This window comes from Camelus bactrianus, chromosome X (assembly GCF_048773025.1).
Source record: "Camelus bactrianus isolate YW-2024 breed Bactrian camel chromosome X, ASM4877302v1, whole genome shotgun sequence".
In the NCBI taxonomy this organism is placed as follows: domain Eukaryota; kingdom Metazoa; phylum Chordata; class Mammalia; order Artiodactyla; family Camelidae; genus Camelus; species Camelus bactrianus.
In genome coordinates, this window is record NC_133575.1 from 12,033,232 (window position 1) to 12,055,432 (window position 22,201).

General features: G+C 39.5%; 1 protein-coding gene across 1 annotated transcript in view; it reads left to right on the forward strand.

Moving 5' to 3' along the window:
• The window catches only part of GRPR (gastrin releasing peptide receptor), a 171,036-nt gene that overhangs the window by 95,979 nt on the left and 52,856 nt on the right, over positions 1 to 22,201 (forward strand). The window contains exons 10-13 of the mRNA XM_045505059.2: positions 5,831 to 6,007; positions 10,092 to 11,612; positions 17,042 to 17,309; positions 18,391 to 18,458. The gene's annotated coding sequence lies outside the window, so the exon portion shown is untranslated. The remainder of the gene's footprint in view (positions 1 to 5,830; positions 6,008 to 10,091; positions 11,613 to 17,041; positions 17,310 to 18,390; positions 18,459 to 22,201) is intronic.

Sequence of the window (22,201 nt, forward strand, 5' to 3'; positions counted from 1 at the left end):
CTTATTAATATGTTTTAAATTTTACCTAATAAAACTGAAAAATGAAAAAGAAATGTTTCCTGCTCCTAAGAGACTTCAAGTGTCTCTTTTTAAAAAAAAAAACAACTTTTTTTAATTGAGTTATAGTCATTTTACAATGTTGTGTCAAATTTCAGCGTAGAGCACAATTTTTCAGTTATACATGAACATACATACATTCATCGTCACATTCTCTTTTGCTGTGAGCCACAAGATCCTGTATATATTTCCCTGTGCTACACAGTACAATCTTGTTTATCTATTCTACATTTTGAAATCCCAGTCTGTCCCTTCCCACCCCCCATCCCCCGGCAACCACAAGTTTGTATTCTATGTCTATGAGTCTCTTTCTGTTTTGTATTTATGGTTTTTGTTTTTGTTTTTGTTTTTTAGATTCCACATATGAGTGATCTCATATGGTATTTTTCTTTCTCTTTCTGGCTTACTTCACTTAGAATGACATTCTCCAGTAACATCCATGTTGCTGCAAATGGCGTTATGTTGTCAGTTTCAAGTGTCTCTTGATATGAGATCCAGGGTTAATAAATACAAATATGTGCTCATATCGTCCTATACATAACTTGAGCAGTTGCCATTTATTTGTAGGTTCACGATCAAGAGAGTGATGTCTTGTTCTGAATAAAGCAGGCTTGAGGACCATGTCCATACTGATATAAAGCAAACTAAAAGTCATCTTCCTACACCCCTGTTCATTTGATACATTTCTCAAATATCCACTTGATAAGGAAAACAGAAGTGAGGAGCTCCATTTCAATTGGCAATTTGGGATTAGGTATAAAAAATAGGTCTAGATAGCTGGCCAATTCATTATTTAAGTCATCAAATAAATATCCATTGAGTGACTTCTTTTTTTATTTTTATTGAACTATAGTCAGTTTACAATGTTGCATCACTTCCTGGTGTACAGCACAGTGCTTCAGTCATATAGGAACATATATATATTCATTTTTATATTCGTTTTCACCATAGGTTACTACAAGATATTGAATACAGTTCCCTGTGCTATACAGTATAAACTTGTTGTTTACCTATTTTATATATAGTAGTTAGTACCTGCAAATCTCGAACTCCCAATTTATCCCTTCCCACCCCCTTCTCCCTCTGGTAACCGTAAATTTGTTTTCTATGTCTCTGAGTCTATTTCTGTTTTGTAAATAAGTTTGTTTGTCTTTTTTTTTTTTTTTTTTTTTTTTTTTTTTTTTTTTAGATTCCACATATGAGTCATATCATATGGTATTTTTCTTTCTCTGTCTGGCTTACTTCACTTAAAATGACATTCTCCAGGCCTATCCATGTTGCTGCAAATGGCATTATTTTATTATTTTTTATGGCTGAGTTGTATTCCATTGTATAAATACACCATAACTTCTTTATACAGTCTTCTGTCAATGGACATTTAGGTTGTTTCCATGTCTTGGCTATTGTAAATAGTGCTGCTATGAACATTGGGGTGCAGTTATCTTTTCAAATTAGAGTTCCCTCCAGATATATGCCCAGGAGTGGGATTCTTGGATCATATGGTAAGTCTATTTTCAATCTTTTGAGGAATCTCTATACTGTTTTCCATAATGGCTGCACCAAACTACATTCCCACCAGCAGTGTAGGAGGGTTCCCTTTTCTCCACACCCTCTCCTGCTTTATCGTTTGTGAACTTTTTAATGATGGCCATTCTGACTGGTATGAAGTGATACCTCATTGTAGTTTTGATTTGCATTTCCATTGAGTGACTTCTATGCTTCCAACACAAGCTTGTGCTCCTGCTCTCAAGAAGCTTGAAATCTATTGAGGATTCAAAAGGGAACGAACCGTTACAAATCAGTGTCAAAGGCACTACCAAAAGGGTTGACCCAGGATACTTTGGAATTATAGGAGAGGTTCCCAATGCAGGGATAAAGAATCAAGGAAGACTCCTCAGGGAAATTTAGCCCAGCAACTGGGGGGTAATGGTGGGGATGGGGTAGAAGAGTGTTCCAGAGGGAAGAGTGTGAGACAGAGCACAGGTGGGACTGAGGACGTGAAAGTTAAGGTTCAGCCTACTGCTATGGGAAGTAAAATCCTTGAAAGACTTTACTGGCTTTTGTGATGACCTTTACATCAGAAAAAAGTGACATTGTCAATGTGATATTTTACATGCTCCAGAGACTTTAAAGGGAGTGATAGCTTGCGGTGACACAGGAGTGAACGGACAGTGTGGCACACTTTGAATACATGAATACTTTAAAAGGACTACACGTGTGCTGTACTAAATTAAGAGTTTGAGTGAATGACATACCCCTCTACCAGCTAAAGGAAAATATTCTTCATTGGAATGCTGAGATGCCTCTGTGGATTTTTCTTCTTACATTTTCCAAAAAACAATTTTTGTGTATATATACTTAAATCAGTAATAAAATATGATCCAGACTAAATGTTTTTTGACACAACAAATTTTAGTAAGTCATCTAGGGCCTAAAATGAGATTAGCCTGTGGTCAGGGAATTCAATCCAATGTTAGAACATCCATCAATGATGCTTCCATTCAAGATAACATGTCAACCTGTCAAGATAGCTAGTTGACTGACAGTCTTCTGTAGCTTCCAAATTTCTTCTTTTCCCACCCCAGAGTTCCCACTTCTATCATTGTATAGGCTTTAAATTGAAAACCCAGCCAGAAATATGACACCTTTCAACAGTCTCCTGGCATGTTATTTCAATTTCTATTTGTCAATTCCATCTCAAATGTAGGCATAGCAAACATTACACTGCCAAGCCCCAGACTCAGTCTAGGGCCTGGAGCTTGAGAAGACAAGATCAGGCTGTGCATTGTCAGCAGACCATGTAGTTGTCCATAAAGATGATCATATCAAAATCACATGTTCTGTGCTTCAAAGTATGAACACTGGGAGGAATAATTCACCGTATAAAGCATGGAAACTAGAGATATGCTAGAGCTATTCAACACATCTGTTAGGATTATAGGTAAATTATAATTAAGGGGTCACAAAGTCCAATTGGGATATATATTCCTAGAAGTCAATCTTAGGATGCCATTTGTGTAAACCACAGTGTAAACTGTACCTCAAGGTGTTTTGTAGTGTGCCTGTCCTATTAGCAAGAATATTTCAATGATTGATGCTGGTCTGCAAAGTATCTCTTTCCAGGAGTTAATATGCTTTAGGGGTGGTACTTTTTTTCCTTTTTTTTTTTTTGCTAAGTTGGGATTTATGATACAGTGACCCCTGGAAGAGGAGGGGAAAAGTCAGTGGAGAGATAAAGGGATAACTTTTTATGTGGCTTTGTCCCCATACTCTCCTATCCAAACACAAACTGGCCAGACAGGCTACTTTTGAGCCTCACTGGAGAGGGGAATTAGGCACATAAGCCAAGAGTTGTGTTGATGAGAGAGTTTATAAGACTGGGCTGTTCCTGATCTGAGTTCAATGGAGAAAGATGGAGGAAACATTCACCTGACTTCAGCACTGGGAAACAGCAGCAGATAATGAAGACCATGCAGTAGCAGTTACGCCCTGCTGAGAAGCCACAGAAGCATGTGAGGACCAGAGTGGCTGCAACAGTCACAGGTAGCAGTGATGGTGTCAGAGCCTATTAGAGTCAGCTTTGTAAAACACTGCCTGAGGAACTCCTCCTGCCTAACGTGCAGAGCCTTTGGAAAAGACATAAGGGCTAGGAGGAGCAAAAAACTGGGGGATATTACTGTTAATGTGACCACACCCTTCCTCACAGTCTGGAGTGGCCTGGGATATTTAGGTTTCAAAAATGTAACTTCGATTTGAAAAGTAAGCATGTAAACTTAGAACCCTATTGTTTTCTAATAAACCATGAAAACAAACACAGTGGTTGAAAACATGAATGAGAAGGCGAAGGGAAAAAAAAGTCTTCAGTGTCACTTAATAATTATCACAACTGATCTTTAAAACTCATTGTGTTCTTATTGTCACAAATTGAAAAACACTAGGATGGGGCTGGTGGGGACAGGGGGAGTGGAGATAGAAAAAGAGAGAGACCCTGGATGGATGGAAAAACTGAGGCAGAGAGAGGTCCAGCCTCTGCCTCCTGGAGCTGCTCTACACGCCTGGGTTTCCCCTCCCCAAGTGCTGCCTCCTAAAATGCCTTTGACACCCACCTCCATTTGTCTCAGAGACAAGCCTTGCAGAGCTGGCCGAAATAGCTGTATTGATTGATCCTTATTTCTGTAGGTATTTGCTCAGGTCATCAGCAGCTTTTCTCAGCCTCCAGGACAACTCAGGCACTCAAGGGTAATCCATGTGGGAGATGCTATTGCAATGTGATGAGTAATTCCACCAGCCCAACTGAACCCCTCAGAAAACAAAGTATTTATTCAGCTTCTCTTGCTGGATGGAACTGAGCCCAGGGGTTAGAGCTGAGAGCTTCCTCTTTGTACCAAAGCTACAACACTCAGCTGGGAGGTGATTAAAAACTTTAAACTACTAAGCAAGAAAGTAAACAAGCTAAAGCAAGAATGAGATGGCTGGCTCAGAAAATGGCCTAAGAAGAGGACGTCTTTTGTTGCTATTCTTTTGAGCGGCTAATCCTTTCCGGGTTTGCTTTAACCCATTCTCTGTCTAGATTATAAGATTTTTCAACCTCGGCACTACTGATATCGGGGACCAGATAATTCTTTGTTGTAGGTGCTATCCTGAGCTCTCTAGGATGTTTAGATGTCTCTACCCACTAGATGCCAGTAGCAATCCTGCCCCCTAGTTATCAAGATAAAAAATATTTCCCGATGTTGCCTGATGTCCCCTGGGTGCCAAATAATCCACAGTTGAGAATCACTGATCTAAAGTTAAAGGTCTCCATAACTGACAGCCTGTGCTACATCAATAACACACACAAAACCAAAAACAAAACAGAAAAAATCTGCCAATCAAAATTATTTATGGGATTTTTTTTTTAATAAAAAGGCCAAATGCCAGTTTACTGGTTTTGTTTTGTTTTTTCTGTTATTCTAGGAAAAGAATCAGATAGAGAAAAAGGTTATATCCCATTTTGAGCACCTAACATATCCACATATCTTACAGGTCTACCTTTAGTCCACATTCGGAGAAAACAAATGTAGAATAAAATAATTGAAGAGGAGCAGAATTTGCCACCCCAAAATAAGCCTCTTTGGCATAAGGATTATTTTGAGCTGATTATCTTTTGTAAGAAACAGTAATCAGGAAAAGCTCTGAAAATGAAGTTATCCTTTTGTAAGAGACGTTTACATTTATAATGGAAGCCTTCATTTGTTAGGGTGTCTCCCTCTCTGTACCAGAAAGAGAAGGATGACCCTAAATCTCTAGAAACTTATTAATGGAGAAGGCATGAACTTGAATCTACATAACAACCTTACCTTGTTTATCTTTTCCTCGTCACCTCCCATAACCCACTCCCCTCCCCCAACATCTTTTACTTTTAGCTGGAGAGGGTATTTAATGTGGCTTGGGCCATTTCGGGAAGTTACGCACTTTTCCTGGGCACCTCCCCTGTGTACAAGAGGTATACATGTTATTAAACTTGTTTGTTTTTCTCCTGTTAATCTGTCTTTTATTACAGGGGAGTTTCAGCCAAGAATGCAGAAGAGTAGAGGGAAAACTACTTCTCCTCTCCTACAAAATCTTGTAATTCTAAGAACCAACCTCTAAATTTGCACTAAATTTCTCCAGAATGAGCCAAGCAAGCATCTACTACTATATTAGAGCCTAAGTAACTAATATAAATTCATAGTATACAGTGGGAATAAAATTGATCTTCAAAAAAAAATTATTCAAACTGTTTTTTCAACAGGATTTCTAATTCTCTCAAAACCTGACAAACGACTCCCTTAGTGCATATACTCTATAGCATCAAAATGACCGATGATTGGAGTTTTTTGGCCGAATTACCGGACAGAGGGCAGGAGGGAGGCGTGGAGAAGAGACAGGGCTATTAAGACAGCCCAGTCCATCATTCAGGATGGTGAAGGTAAGAAGAAATTGTTTTTAAAAAAAACAAAAAAAATAAAATTTGATTTTTTTCCTTGACTCGAAAGTTACAATGCCATTGTAGAACATTTTGAAAATACACAAAAGAATGCTCCCTTTTGAGATAATGACTATTAACTTTATTCCTTCTAGCCTTTTTTTCTCTGCACATGCAGTAAACAGCATTGGGCTTATACTAGAAGTTTAGGGATTTCTTTTTTTAGAAATAAAATTTTTAAGTTCAGTTTTTGACTTAACTTTGTATTATGAAAATGTCTTCATGTCATTGAATTTATTTATTCTTTCATACGTTTGTTTTTCACTCCATTATTACAAGTATTTCTGAGTTACCTATGACGTAGGTGCCAGGCACTATTCTCATGGCCGGAGATACAGCAGTGACCAGAAGAGACAAAAATCCTCTGCCCTGATGGGGCGTATATTTCAAAGTGGGACAACCAGCAATAAACAAATGAATAAGTACTATATTTTGCATGTAAGATAGTGATAAGAAAAATGGAGGAAAATAAGACAAAAAGGTCGGGATAGCAGTTAGGTATGTGTTTGGGGGACTGAGTTCGCATTAAAAAGAGGTCAGGAAAGTCTTCAGTGAGAAGATAGCATTTGAGCAGAGACCTGGAGGAGGTGAAGGAGCTATTCTTCGGGAGAAGTCATGCCTGACCAAGAGAATGGGGCGGGAGCCCGCCTCCCATGTTTCAAGGCCACAAGAGCTGACCGAATGGGAAGGGATGCCACTGAAGGGAGGTGGGGGCTGGGCAGTGAGAAGATTGTTTAAGGCCTGGGAGCAGTTTTAAGCACTTGGGCTTTGATAGTGAATGAGGTGGGAGACCCGGAGTCCAGGGATGTTTGACCATCTAACTAATTCACAGATACTGCATGAAGAAGAGACTGGCTCTATGGAGGGGGCAAAACCAAAAGCAGAAAGCCTGGTTGGGAGGCAACCACAAGGGTCCAGATAAGGCCTGGTATAGGCTTAGACATGGGTAGAGGTGACAGAACTAGCTGGATTCTGGATATATTTTGAAAATCAAAACAAGATTTCAGGAATATCAGATATGCAGGGTATAAGAGAAAAAAAGAAGAGTTAAGAATGACTCTAAGGTTTTTGGCTTGAGGATACTTCTCTAAATTATAACTTTAGTAAATGCATAATTTATAATAATGCTTTTTAAAGTATTCTCATTACATAGGCAGTTTCAAAATTAAAGAGAAATAACTAGAATAATCACAAGAATGTCATCTTTATTTAAATATAATTTTGACAACTAGAAATCAAGAGTGTAAGTTCAAACAAATCCAAAGCATCCAACCCCTTGGAAATGAAAAATAATTCATTTTTAAAAATGGATCAAAAGTAAAATAAACAGTTCAGTAGAAAATTCAAAACCAAACTCACCAAAATCTGTAGCATGAGATGAGTCTTGAAAGATGAAAGAGAGTTCCTGAAGAGAAGAAGGGGCACAGAAGATTCCAGGCAGCAGGACAGCCCATTTCAAAGCAAGATTAGTGAGAGAACATGGCGCCCTTGGGAAACACTAAATGTTCAACATGGCCGCGGTCAAAGGAGGAACTGATGAAGGATAATCAGGGCCCCATTATCCATGGCATTCTATGCCATGCCAAAAATCCACATTTCATCCTGAATGTAATGCAGAACCACTATAGGATTTGACACTGGGAGAAATATTTAAATGAAGATGAGTATTGGGTCCTTATGAAAAGGTCTTTACTTAGTATGTAGTTCTGTTTCCTTCCTCTGGTTATTAAGAAAACAAAAAGTCTTGCTCTTATTGACCAATCTTTGTAAGAAGATATAAAATTCAAAACTAGATCTCATCTACTTTGTTTTGTAGGAAACTTACCCCTAATTTTACTCAAACTTAGTATTATTCACATAGGAACTTACCTACACTCTCATCATCCAACCATTTTTTCTTAGTAACTGTCTCTAACTCACTTTTGTCATTAATGTAAGTGATTTCAAATTAAATGTAATCATTGCTGCATTTTTTTGGTTAACTATTTACCTATCTCATCTCTTCCATTAAGGTTGTGGTAGACTGAGGGCAAGAACCCCAGTTCCAAGAAATTTTTGGAAATGACAAAATATATTTATTGTCAGAGATGATATTTCTTTCAGAGCCCCCATGTGGTGTTACTCAATAAATTGCACTGAGAATCTCAATCATTACATGCTTCTTTTCATTGTTAAGGATATACTATGATTTCCCAAGAAATTTTCATGAGAAGACTTCCTCCATCAATTCTAAGTATGCCAAAACATTCATTAAATCTCTCTGCTACTTCAAAGCCTTAGTTAATTAAGCTTCTCTCAATATATTATCCCTATTCACACAAGTAGCCTCTTTAAAATGAATATGAATGCGTGTTTTATTTACCTATCTCTCAGGTCCCTGGTTCTTCATACTACTTTATTATCCTTTGATTGCCTGCAGTGAGTTTATTCTAACATTCTGATATGTGTTCCCCTTTGAATTTACAGCCGTGTATGTATGTGTGTAATTGCATACTCATGTGTGTATGCAAATTAGGGACATTATGCCTACGTAAGAACCACAATTAGTTCATTTTTTCCAGCTTGGCTGTAGAATTTACTGAAAAATGTTCAAGTTTGTCTTTGGTGATTATCTTATACTTAAACTAGGTCTCCTTATTTTCAATATAGAAAAATATATTGAATTACATCACCCCAGTTAACTCCAAAATGGACAAAGCAAGCCCAGCCAGCAAGGACATGTAATGCTTTGGAAAGAAATGCCCAAATGAGAAGCTCCAAAGTTTAGGTCACCAGTGGGGTGGGGGGTGGTCCCTGCCAAGTGTCTTGGCCTGGGTTGCACATAAAGCAGAGCCTTCTCCATTGCTAAGAGTGTCTAGAGATTTAGTCATCCCCTTCCCGGGACAGAGAGGGAGACACTGTTGCAAATGGAGATTTCTCTTATAAATGCCAATATCTATAACAAAAGGGTCACTTCTCAATTGCTTGTTGCAGGGTAAGGCCAGGGAAGAGCCATAGCCTTGGAGATATACAAAATGTGGCCTATCTTCAATTCACAAATCGCTCGGTTTATTGCACACAACTAGCACACAGCACAGGTTAGTCAAACTAGGGAAACTAGAAAAGTGGGTAACAAACCACTCCAAGGAGAAGCCTGGGAAGGAGGCCTCTGGTCTGGCAACAGAGTGGGAAGTCACCCTCTGCACCAATCAGGCCTCCAGCAGGTCCCTCTGGAACAGCTCTCAGCAGTGTGGAGTTGGGTCCTCCAGCAAAGGGCCGTCAAGTCACTGGGCTCAGTGGTCTCTTTTTAAGGAGTAACTGTTACCCCAGGGGAGAGGGTCTTGGCTCTATCGGTTGCTCCCTCCGTTCCAGTGATGTACACTGGCAAACAAATTTCTCATCTAAAGTTGCCACTCTTAGTTTATCAGTCTAAGACACTCACAGTCCTACAGCGGATGTTTCAAAACAACTCACATGGAAGTTTACATTGGCCACTGTGACTCCATTTTGAACCACAGAGCATAGCTTAATGTAACTCAAATTCTGCAAGTTTCACACAGGATGAGTAGGACTCGTAACACGAAAGAAACCACAGCATAACAGTTTTCAAGGCTTTTCCTATGTCTGCTGTTTCTTAAAAATAACCAGCTCAAGATAATCCTTCTGTCAAAGAGGGATATTTGGGGGGGCATATTTTGCTCCCCTTTAGAGGACCTAAGACTGCCCCTTAGTGGGCTGGTCAGTCCAAATATGTTAAGGGATGTGTCATGAGAAAACAGAGTAAATTCCCACTATTTATCCTGTTTAGTAATGCAGTGTAGACTTTTTGAAAGATACAATTGCTAGAAAGGATTTTGACTCTAGCACCAAGCACTTTTTCAATTCTCTGGAACAATAGTAGCCTTTGTTCTTTCTCTGGGTCCATCTAGATCTTACCATTAATCCAGGCAGGCCAAAAAATATATATACATATAGATAGAATGCCCCTCTTAATATGCTAGAAGAAAGCATTTCTTCCTACTTTCTTTCTGCTTTTCTTTTTGCTTAGGCCTATTGTGTAAGAAGCTGAAGGTTATGTTTACCAAACTTCAAAGAAAAAAAAAAAAAGGATAAAGCTTTGCACTTCATTATAAAACTGAGTATTCAAAGACCCAGGAGAGTCACGCTCTCCACCTGCATGAGATAAATAAACATTCCTTGCCGGAAAGACCCCAGAAGAAACGCTGACGAAGCTCCCATTGTAATAACAGGCCAGCAAACACAGAAATCTAGTCAGGTATGCTGAGCTGCAAAAGGTTTCAAGAAAATCAACTTGTGTATTTTCTAAAAGCGAAGGAATCTTGTTTTCAGGATCTGTTACAATATTTGGATTTTAGAGGATTAGCCTCAAATGGAAATTAGATTTCCAGATTGCATACTGTTGTTTAAATGGTGAATGGAGTCTGGCTTGGGCAGCATGGAGTTGGTGCAGCACTCCGAGCAATGCCAGCTCCTGCCAGTCCCAGCCCAGAGCCATTCCAGGAGGAGGGAGGGGACAAGGCTTCAAGGAATTACCAGGCCTCTCTACCCATAAGTCGTGTACTCGGGCATCTCTGTCAGCCCTTCCTACAGCCAATGATTTCAAGACATCACAGAGATTAGGAAAAAAAAAAAAAAAAGCTCCTCTCTGCAGAAGGAAAGGGCATTCTACCCTAGACAAGAAGGGACGCCTTGCTTTGGTACCTATTAACTGTAAGCAGTAGAAGTCGGGGGAAGGGAAGGATGCGGGTGAAAGGGTGCAGAGAAATGAATTTTTTAAACGGAAATTTTAAAAACATGGAAAAATCTGAGCATTCAAACTGGTTATAAATCATGAAACTGATTTCCACCCAGCATAGGTCTATTTTTCTGTTTAATTGTTATTTTCTTTCTTCTTATCCCAGGGCTCGTAACAAAGGAAGAACTCATTTGAGTACCACATTTTGGCTTCAAAAACCAAGGCGGTTTCCAGTGACATTTGGGTTTTTTTTTTTTATTACCGAGTTTGAGCCTTTGAATCTAATGTTATGAGAGATATGACAACTATTTTAGTTTCAAATGAATTAATAAATTCTAGTCCTACTTTCCAAAGACCAGCCAGGCCAGCCTCCTCCATGACTCCGTGCATGTCTTGCTTCTGTGTTCTATTCATTCTTTTATTGTCATTGCTATCTTTTTTTTTTTTTTTCATTTACTTCTTATGCTGAACCTCTCTCCATTAATGAATTTCCATCACATTCTTCAAGAGCAAGGTCAAGTCACCTTATTTGGAAAGCTTTCCCTGATGGTTTTTTTTTTTTTCAGGTTTTGGGGGGGGGGGGTAATTAGGTTTATTTATTTAATATTTTTTAAATGGAGATACTGAGGATTGAACCCAGGACCTTGCGCATGCTAAGCAAGCGCTCCATCCTCCCCACTCCCTGATGCATTTTTATCTTCCTCTTGGGCCAGGACGCATCGCATAGATCAGCCTCCCATCATCTCATCACCGTCATCATCATCATCATCACTGCAGCTAGTATTTACTGACCATCATGAACTGGGCACTGTGGTAAGTATTCTGTGGAGATTTTGTCATGGAATCGGTGACCCTATGCAGTAGGCTTGTACAAATGACAATACTAAAGCACAGAGAGGTGAAGTAGCTGGCCCAAGGTAGCTCTGTGTTGAAGGGGAGCAGAATTTGCCAGCCCAAAGTAGGCCTCATTGGCATAAGGACTATTTTAAGCTGATTATTTTTAAGAAACAACAAACATAGGAAAAGCTCTGAAAACGGAGTAGAAGTTACCCTTTTGTAAGAGACATTTATGTTTATAAGAGAAATCTTCCATTTCTAAAGGTCTTCCCTGTACCAGGAAGAGGAAGACTAAATCTCTAGGAAATCTTGTCAGTAGAGATGGTATGGACTTAAATCCACATCACAACCCTTGTTCATTGTGCTTTTCCTGGTCCCTTCCCGTAACCCACTCCCCACTCCAAAATCTTAGCTAGAATGGGTATTCAAAGTGGTGTCTTGGGCCATTTGGGGGAGTTACTCAGTTTTCCTGGGTCTCTCCCATGTACACAGGAGGTACACATGGTATTAAACTTCTGTTTGTTTTTCTCCTGTTCACCCATGTTTTATTGCAGGGAGTCTCAGCCAAGAACCTAGAAGGGTGGAGGGAAATGATTTTTCCTCCCCTAGAGTATAAATACATGTTACATGTCCAAGTGGACGTGTCTCTCTAGTGCTTTAGCTCACCCTCCTCGCATTTTTCCCTCAACATTTTATTATGAAAAATGTCAAACATCCAAAAATGTTGAAAGAATATTACAGTGAACAACTGTTTACCTACCACCTCGATTCAACCATTACTATTATGCTCTAATTGCTCTAGTACATACCTCTCCATCCATCGATCTATCTTGTTTTCTTTTGTGATTCATTTCAGAGGAAACTGCAGACAGCACTCCATTTCCCCCCAATACTTAAGCATGCACATCATTAACTCACTCCTCGAGTTTTAACGCTAGAAGGAAACATTGATGTGGAGAAAACAAGGGCACTCCTCCCTTTTTGGACTAGGACTGGCCAAGTGGTACACACCCCTTTTGTTGAAAACCATAAGTAAAAATTTTTAAAGGACACTTTTCTTCAAAATGTGGTGGTTTCCAAAGTTGGACAGTACCTTCCAAGATCCTTGGGAACTTTTTTCTATTAAGATGGAGAGAAATAAATTCCCATCAGTAGCACACACACCAAGGGCAAGCATACACCTGTAAGCTCCACGTTCATTCCAAAAGGCATTCCTGGGCTGCAGAACGGTCACTGCTTCCAAGTTGGATGGAAATCACTGGGGTGTTATTAGATTTCGATGAGAAGGAATAGTGGACTAGTGTAGAGGATGCCTTGGGAGAAAACTTGAAAGCATCAATAAAATGAGAAGCCAGAGCTGGTGACATTAAGGAAGATTGTGCATCTATTTGAGTCTTAGGAAAACAAATTAAATGTGGTCCATTATGAATCACAACACACTGATTTTTAGGTCCCTAAAAGGCTTCATAAGAAAGCAAAATCTGAATTTTACGAGATCTATATTTAATTTTCAGTAAGACATTTTATGTGGCTTAATTACAGTCTGATTTAAGTTTTTCAAAAGCAATATTTCATTTTGAAAAAATGTCATGTAAGCAATACAAGTAAAATTCCCCTGAAATTTAATTCATCTCAAGGTTCAGCTTTATGATTATAATGTTTGAGATACACTTTAACTACATTATAGTTTTTTAATACTGAAGACAGTATGCTAAATCATGTTACTTCAAAGCATTGTCTCAAACACTTGAGGAAGGCATTGCATTTCTTGTGGATTATGAGAAGTAATTAAAAGAAACATTGAAGCCTGAAGTTTGAGATTGTTTTTATAACCATGATATTTAATAAGCAATATTTTTCTGCTCCAACAGACACCAACTCATCATTGTGGAGTTTGAAGTTAAGATCAGCTCTATTCACAAATGGATACATGAGTGATTTCTAGATAGGGTTGCTAGATTTAGCAAATTAAAATATATGATGCCCAATTAAACTTGAATTTCAGATAAACCATGAATCATTGCTTAGTATAAGTATATCCCAGTGAATTTCAGATAAACAAATAATTTTTTGTATATTTCCCAAATACTGCATGGCACATACTTGTACTAAAACATATTCATTCTTTATCTGAAATTCAAGTTTAACTGGGTATCCTGCATTTTATCTGGCAAGCTTATTTCTAGGAGTTTAGAAGGCTCCCAAGCTAAGCATTGATTTCTTTCTGAGGGAAGGAAAGAAAACACTTCTGTATTAAAATTCATAATCCCAGTATGCAATCCTTAAAAAAAAAAAAGACACAATTCTATTATATGTTCTGATATAGAATTATCTCCAAATAAATTAAGTGAAAAAAGCGAGCGAGGTTCAGCAGTGCATGTATATGGGGTCATAAGGATTGTCTCCAGGGAGGGAAGTGTGTTTGTGGCAGTGGGGGGGCCGTGGTAGGGTGGAGTCTGCTTTTTCATTCTACTATTTGGTACATTTTGAATTTTCCACCATGTGTGTATATTATCAATTTAAAGACAAATAAATAAGTGTAAATGAATAAGCAAAGAAGCAAAATTAAAATATTTCTTTCCAAGCAAAATAGAGCAAAACATCCCAAGAGATGCCTAACGTTTGCTGGAAATGACTTTATTAACTTCTTTTATTCCTCATCTGACCTTATCAGGTCACTTTCAGAGCTCTGGGAACCAGGAAGTAAACTATTTTACAATCTTGCATGGATTCTGTCCTGTTGAAATGGACCTGATATTTTATAGTGAGGGGGAAAAAACCTCCTTTTTATAAAGTTGTAAATTTTATCTGCTTTTATATGTTTTATACTCTTCATTCTTGACATATTCCTCCTCTCTATCCCCCCCCCACACACACACACGCTTCCCTCCTAGAATAACATGAGAAAAGGTCCCTTTGTGAACAACAGTGATCTAAGTTTCTCCATTCACATTTTCAGCACAGACCTCCATCACAAAATCAATTTTCAGGCTACATGGATAAGGGTTATTTTAAAGGAAAGACCAAGTTTATAATTAAATCTAATGTTCTATCTGAGAAAAGCCAATGAAACACACACACACATCATTAGCAACATTTCAGACTAATTAAAAATACACTGAGGTGTTTGATAAATCCAAGAAAACCCCAATCAGGAGTTGATTCAACCTCTCAGCTTACATTCAACATAAAGTTTGGTTTACCAATCTAAGTTTGGTTTACTGTTCTCCTTAGGGGATGTTCAATATGTCAGAGTGTTGAGCCATCCCCTCCCCTTGCTGGCTGGTACCACGTTTCCTTTTCACCCAACTCTGGTACCTCCTGCTTTTCTCTTGAAGTCTTTCCTGGGTAACAAAAGGGCGGTTTGCCTCTCCTTCTTGAGCTGAACCTGCACTTTCCTCTTGATGTATTTGGTTATCCCTTCACAGTCATTTAGTGAGCATTTGTTAGTGCCAGGCACTGCTCTAGGTGTAAGCAAATCTCTTCTCTTGCACAGCTTATATTCTAGTCTGGGGAGACAGGGAAGAAAAGGCAAAGGAATCAAAAGTAACAGGGCAAGGTTACATTTTAGAAGGTCCTATCTGGAAGGGTCTTTCTGACTTTCCAGAATGGAGCCTAGTAGATATCTAAGGGAGAGCATTCTAGGCAGAGGGAACAGAAAATGCCACGACATGAGTCTGGAGCATGAGTTGGGCACGGTTCGGTACAAGAAGGGCGCCGAGGTGACCGGAGCAGGATGAGAAGGGGAGATTAAGTAGGAGGAGATGGAGTCAGAGGTAACAGGTAGCCAGATCATGAAGGCTGTTGGAGCCATGGGAAGGACTTCAGATTTTGCAAATATTCCCCAACTTCAGATACTTGAAAGGACTCACCAGGCTGCACAGAGCAGTCACATAAGGCTTTTACTTCAAGGTGAAAGCTATGGTGCAGCAAGAGAAAGAGCGCGCCAGTAAGCATTAGGGATCCAGGGATACGCCATGGCCAGCGAGGTACAGCCAGAAGCCCCGCGGATGGGAACATGCGTGTGGATCTGGACCCTGGAGGTATAGCAGCAGCCATCCTTAGACAATAAAATGACACTCAGGATTTCAGAGAAGGCAAATAAAATAGCCCAAATCCTGGAAACATGATTTGACCGCCATAAAAAACAAAGGTTTCCCTCCTTGAGGCTTTTGTTGCAGAAAACCAATAGACTTTGCTTCTGTGTAAGCTATGATAGGATTTTCTGTTGAATGTATCACTGAGATAGGTATAGCCCTTTGATGTCTCCAAAGAATAAAGTTCACGCTCCTTAGTATAGCAGATGCAGTTCCCATGACATGGCTTTATCCTCTGCCACTCCCTGTTCTCCACTTTATGCTCTTATAATACTTTAATTTCTAAAAATTTCCATCATATACCTATTTACTCAAACCTCAGGGCCTTTGCTTATGACATTATAGGAGAGGAAAATTTTTTCCTCTCCCCTCAGCTTACCACACCTTGCCCATGTTCTTTGTCATTATCTCTAGTGACAGCTCTCTTCCTAGACCAGGCCCTCCCACCCCTCTGTCTAAATTATTTTAGGCAGTTAAGGAGGAGGTAAAAAGAAAAACTTCCTAAGTCTTCTGTTTGTTAAAAATAACCAGCCTAAAATGATCCTCATGCCAAAGAGACACATTGTGGGATGGCAGATTTTACTTCCCTATTGTATCTCCCAGTCTGCTATGCACCTTGCACCTTTCTCTGCCTAGCTAACTCCTACTCATCCTTTAAAACCCACATGTCAAACCCTGGAGTGCCCCTTCTCCACACTTCCATTGTACACCCTTCATTCTTTTACCTGAGCATTGACCACATCTCACAACGATTTCTATTTGTGAGTACCTTCCCCCACTGGACAGAAGGTTCCTCATCATCTCCTTCAGTACCCAGCACAGTGCCTGGCACAAAACCAAGCTCAATGGGTGTTAGCTGAACTACTCTGAACTAAAGGTGGTCTTCCTTATGTGTGCAGGGGGTCACCTAGAAGCGAGTCACCAGTTCTAAGCATCGGAAGACCCTCTTGTAGAGTTCTAACCATCCTTTCTGGCTTGAGAGTATAAGCCTATAAAGGAAAAAGCCTAGGTGATCCAGAAGCTCAAGGATGTTTTCTGAGATCTTCCAGGGAGAATTAAAGAGAGCCCCCCTAGGCATGGTTGCTTCTGGTGCCTTTCAGCAATACAGCCAGAGATTTCCTATCAGGGAATACATTTGTGGTGGCATGGGAATATGTCAGCCTGGCTAGGCTGAACGACGTTTCCAGACTTCCCTTCCCTGCGTGTTTCTGGTTAAGGTGAGCCATGAGAGAAACTCTTGAGGAGAGTTGGAGGGCAGGAGAGAGGAACTAGCCTTTTATTTAGCTCACACACATTATCTCTGACCAGCTAACTCACTTCACTGGCTGCTGCCGCTCACCTTCTCCTGGATCTGCCTGCAGCACCTCTGACTTCTGGCCCGGTGTGTGTGTTTAGCTCCATTGACAAGGGCCCTGGCTTCTGGAGGATACCCGCACCACCAAGGTCTGGGGCATCCGGAACTGACATGGGATTCCGTCAGTCCTCGTGGGGTTCCACCTCAGGCCTGTGGTCTCCCTAACATCCATGCCTCCTTCCCAAATGCTCGCCCTACAGACTTCAAGCTTCAGCATCAGAGGTAAAAACAGCAGCCTTACAGAGACTGCCTAACTAGCTGACGTGATTATATCAAGTCAAACTTCTGTAATACATCCCTTAAATATATATGTTTTATACAAACATATTTTTGTGTTTCTATGCACAAATATAAATGTATGTTACATATACATAAATTTATATATATACACACATTTGTGTGTGTGTGTGTGTGTGTGTGTGTGTGTGTGTATAAAATCTCTTATTGGTTCTGCTTCTCTGAATGAAAACTGACTGATAGAATATCAATTCTTGAAATTTCCTAATATTTCCTCTTTTCTTTATCCATGCTCTCTTTTCCCGAAGTGACTGGCCATATATCCTTTATGAGGTAGTTAAATTCTTGCATTTTCCTGAAAGAGATCTGGGAAACAGCCTCTCACCCTGCAGACTTCTCAATGCAGACTATGCTGTGGCCACAATAAAAAGGAACCCCAGAGTCTGCAGGAAGGGAGACAGAAAGAGGGGCTGGCCTATATTGGGATGACTCTAGGGGGTTAAGCTGCAAAAGATTCCCATGAGGTCATCAGTACTGAGGAATCTGTTTTACTGTCTGTGTTCTGAGCTGGCTCACGTGTGAGAAGAGCTTAAACCCTGCCCAGGAGCCAGTTGCCAAAGAGGCAGGGAGAGAACTGATGAATGAGACTTTTCTAGCAGTACACCCAGAGAGAAGCCAAATAAATACTTCCCACAGGAGCTTTTGACGGTGGGAGCCTGGTGCCAAAATACACTTTATAACTTATGTCCTACTCTAAGAATGCTTAAAGGAAAGAGTATCACAACTGCTAAAGTGTCAGAGGATTCTTGAAAAAATGAAAGCGTCCCTCCAAACTAGCCCTGTGAAACTTTCAAGGATTGCACACATACTCTGGTGACTTCAAAGGTAGCTCTGATTTCCCATTTATTTCTGGGACAAATGATGAGAGAAATGTGAGCCAAAGGGAACAGCACCCATTGCATGTTCTGAACATAACAGGTGTTTGGTTGAGCTTTACTTGCTCATGATGCAAATGTGTGCATGTTAATAGTAATAATCCTTAATTGTCTCTGATTCTTCCTTCTAGAGGCCAGTGTAGGATCTTCATCATCTTCATTTCAATGCCTAGCCCAAGTCTCCTGGGAATCCCTGAAGGTATGTTGAATAAACATCCAAAGTTTACAACTCTCCAGAAAACACGGCTAAGCTAGGTTCCCAGGAACCCTCAATGCATGGAAGCCGTTCTATACAGTAGTAGAGAACAGGCTGCCTACACTAGTCTGTCATACTTTGTCATCGAGATGTGAAAGCATTGCAGTTGTGTCTCTGTTGAAAATAGCTCCGTAGTAAGACTTCTAGAGCTTACATCAATTTAGTTCCTCTCTCCTTCTGGGCAGCCAATCAAGGTCAAAAGACTAGTTGTAATTATGGGCTGGGAGCATAAATCAGGTGGGTCACTTTCAAACTGAAGCATTTAATTGTGTTTGAGACCTTCCAGCACTTTCTCCCCTTACTATATCAACTGAGCAGAGTATTTTAGATAGCACAGCTACAGGATGGGCATATTGTGTACATGAGGAATAATCCTTCATTGTAGTACATCACAGTACATCACTGGGATTTAGGGGTTTGGGGTTTATTTGTTATTATAGCATATCCTTCTCCATCCTGACTAATGTAAATTCTTGTAGCTGCAAGCCTTCTACCACTGCAAGCTTTTGAAATTTCTTTAATAATGGCTTTACTACCCACCCCACGTCACTTTTTAAGGACCTCAGTTGCATAGAATTGAAATTACTCTCTTTGGCTTATAACCACTTAATTCAGCTACCAACATTTTTGACCCAAATATAACTTGCTATCTAGCTAGCTAGCTGGCTATCATCTATTTTTTTTTAAATAACATGATAAACACAATGAACCCACTAACAAATCAAAAACCTAAAACATTACAAATAACTTACATATAACTACACATCATTCCCCACTTCCATAATTCTGCCTCCTCTCCAAAAAAAACCCATAATTTGAAATATTGTATTTATCTTTCCCTTGTCATAAATGTGTGCATAGTTATATCATTTTGTCACATATATTTGTGATATATGAAGTACAAAAGAATGAAAACTAGCCTGGATTTTCATCTGTGTGATTGTTAATGAGGTTGAACACCTCTTTATATGTTTATTGATCATATGTGTTTCTTTTTTCTACAAAATACCATTTGCATTATTTACCAATTTTTCCACTGGGTTATTTGTCCTTTTGAAATTGATTTGTGAAAGCTCTTTATATATATTGGATACCAATCCTTTATCCATTATATGTGTGGCAGTTATCTAACCTATTTCAATTTTGCCCTTTTATACTTTATTTAAAGTGTCTTTTGATGGATAGAAATGTTTAATTTTATCTTGAAGAATTTAGGAGTAGAGATAAGGGGGCTGGCTGATTAGACTTCTTTGGAGGTACAAGCCCAATTATTACACTATTATTGTTTGCACTTCAATTGGTGAAGTCAAAAGGAAGCTGACAAGTTAGAAAATAACAACACACACATATACATATATAGATATTTACATAGACACACAGCATTGAGTTTTTGCCTGTGGCTAACCACTCAATTCGGCTACAAAAAAAATCCTTTAAAATGGGTAGGCTGTAAACAGACAAATAGCATTTTTATGATGGTTGAAATCCACTGTTAAAAGAAAAAGGACAGGTTGTGTGATTAAAATGGAAAGACCTTTTATTAAAGATGTTCAAAGTAAAGGTCATCATAGGATACTAGCCTAGAATTTGAAAGCCATTTCTTTTAGGTTATTTTACCTTAAAGGATGAAAAGAAGAATTGAAGGATGAATAATACAGAGGATAGTTTGTACATTTTAAAGGCAAGCATGACTCATCAGAACGTAAGATAAAATGACTAATACTATTTAGATGGAAGCTTAAGAAACAGAATGTTTTCCTAGTTTTTAGACCCCAAGGTATTTTTCCTATAATGCTTATGCTACCAATAGAGAAACTTCTCATGAAATGAACAGGGCAGCTAGAATCAACATCTCTCAATAATTTCTCAAAAAATTGTATATAAAATAAAGCCTTCCTCAAAAATACCTGCCGCTTTTAATGCCATACTTGTAAAATCCTTTCCTTTTCCTTCTTAGCAGAAATCAAAATAAGGTGGGATCATAAAAACTATATACTGTATATCAGCATAAAATAGTACATTTCCTATTTTGACTACGTGTAATCCATTTATTTAGAAAGTTTGCACCCTTCATGTCTGATTGATATACACACTTTACCCATAAGAGGTGAAAGTTTTAATTGGTTACATATAGCATTTATAGACGATTCCTCTAAAAACAGAGCACTGGGCCTCTACTCTGGAATTTACCCTCCCATTTTCCATAAGGGAAGGGAGGGGCACTGGGGGATGGAGGGGCTGCAAAAATGTCCCTTCTTCCCTTCTACATCCTTTGGATGATCTAATAATTAAATTGATATAAGACAGATTAACGGGAGAACAAAATAAATTTTGTACCTATGGGAGCCCCATAAAAATAGGAGACCCTAAGGGCAGCCAGGTAATTGAGGCTTATATAACATCCTGAGTTTTTGGCGGGTATAAACCCAATTGTTTTTACTAGGAAACTTATCTGTATAACAGGGCGACTTTTGTTTTTCAAACATCTCTGCCTATCTGTGAATGGCCTTCCTTCCCTTTGTATCCCCAGACCCAGGCCCCCTTTCCAATGTAAATTTAGGCAGTTGAGGGGGAGGTAAATAGCTTTTCCTGAAACTGCTGGGGTTTTATTGCCTTTAGCTCAAAATAATCCTCATGCCAAAGTGGCATATTTTGGGGTGACAAATTCTGCTGTCCATCAGGGAGCATTTCCTAGTTAAAACTTCTAACATTTGCAGTGACTTCTACTGGAGGATTGGCATGATTTCTTTCCATTAGATATGGCTCTTTGGGGAAGATAACTTTGATGAGTTATTTTGAATTAAAGATTAACACTCACATTCCATATTCCCACATCCTCACATCCCCACATCACACATACACACACATTCACACACACTGCCCCAACTTCCTGGACTCTTAAGAGACAAAGAGAAAGCTGAATTGCTCTGCATGCTCAAGTAAGAAAAAATCTGAGTTTCTGGCACTCCCCTAGTAGGAAGTGGTAGGGTGCCTGGGAGTGGGCAAAACAAAGAGATGAAAAGAGCCTTAAAAGATAAGGCCAGAGTATCTTGGCAGGAGCCAAGGAGGCAGAGAAGAGAGGGCTTTTACACGCCATTTTAACGGGTGTAACAACAAGCATGTAATCCTGAGGCAATTGTATTTTTGTCTCCCATTAGCCCAGTGGTTCTCCGAAGAGTCAGTTTTGCCCCCCAGGGAACACTTGACAATGTCTGGAGACTTTTGATTCACAACTGGAGGAGGTGCTACTGACATCTAGCGGGTAGAGACCAAGGATTCCGCTAAAGATCACGCGGTGCACAGGACAGTCCCTACGATAAAGAATGACCTGGTCACAATGTCAGCAGTGCCAAAGTTGAGAAGCCCTTTATTCACCCCTTAAATATGCTTAACAGGGCTAGCTCTTCCCCTGCCCCGTGTGAAAATAACTCCATGAATCTTCAGGTTGCTCTCAGGAAACACAAGCAGTCTGTCTAATACTATACATGTCCATTCACTGCTAGAAGTCAATACTCCAAATTTGCTCTCAGGTTGAGCTTCTCACCCAGCAGTCAGAGAACTGTACTGGATGATGTTTTGGTTTCTCCTTGTATTAACATTCTAAAGGGCACAAGATTCAGTTGAAATTGTACTGATTCCCAGCCCATCCCAGGATGAGACACTGATTACCTGTCAGTTATTGTCTT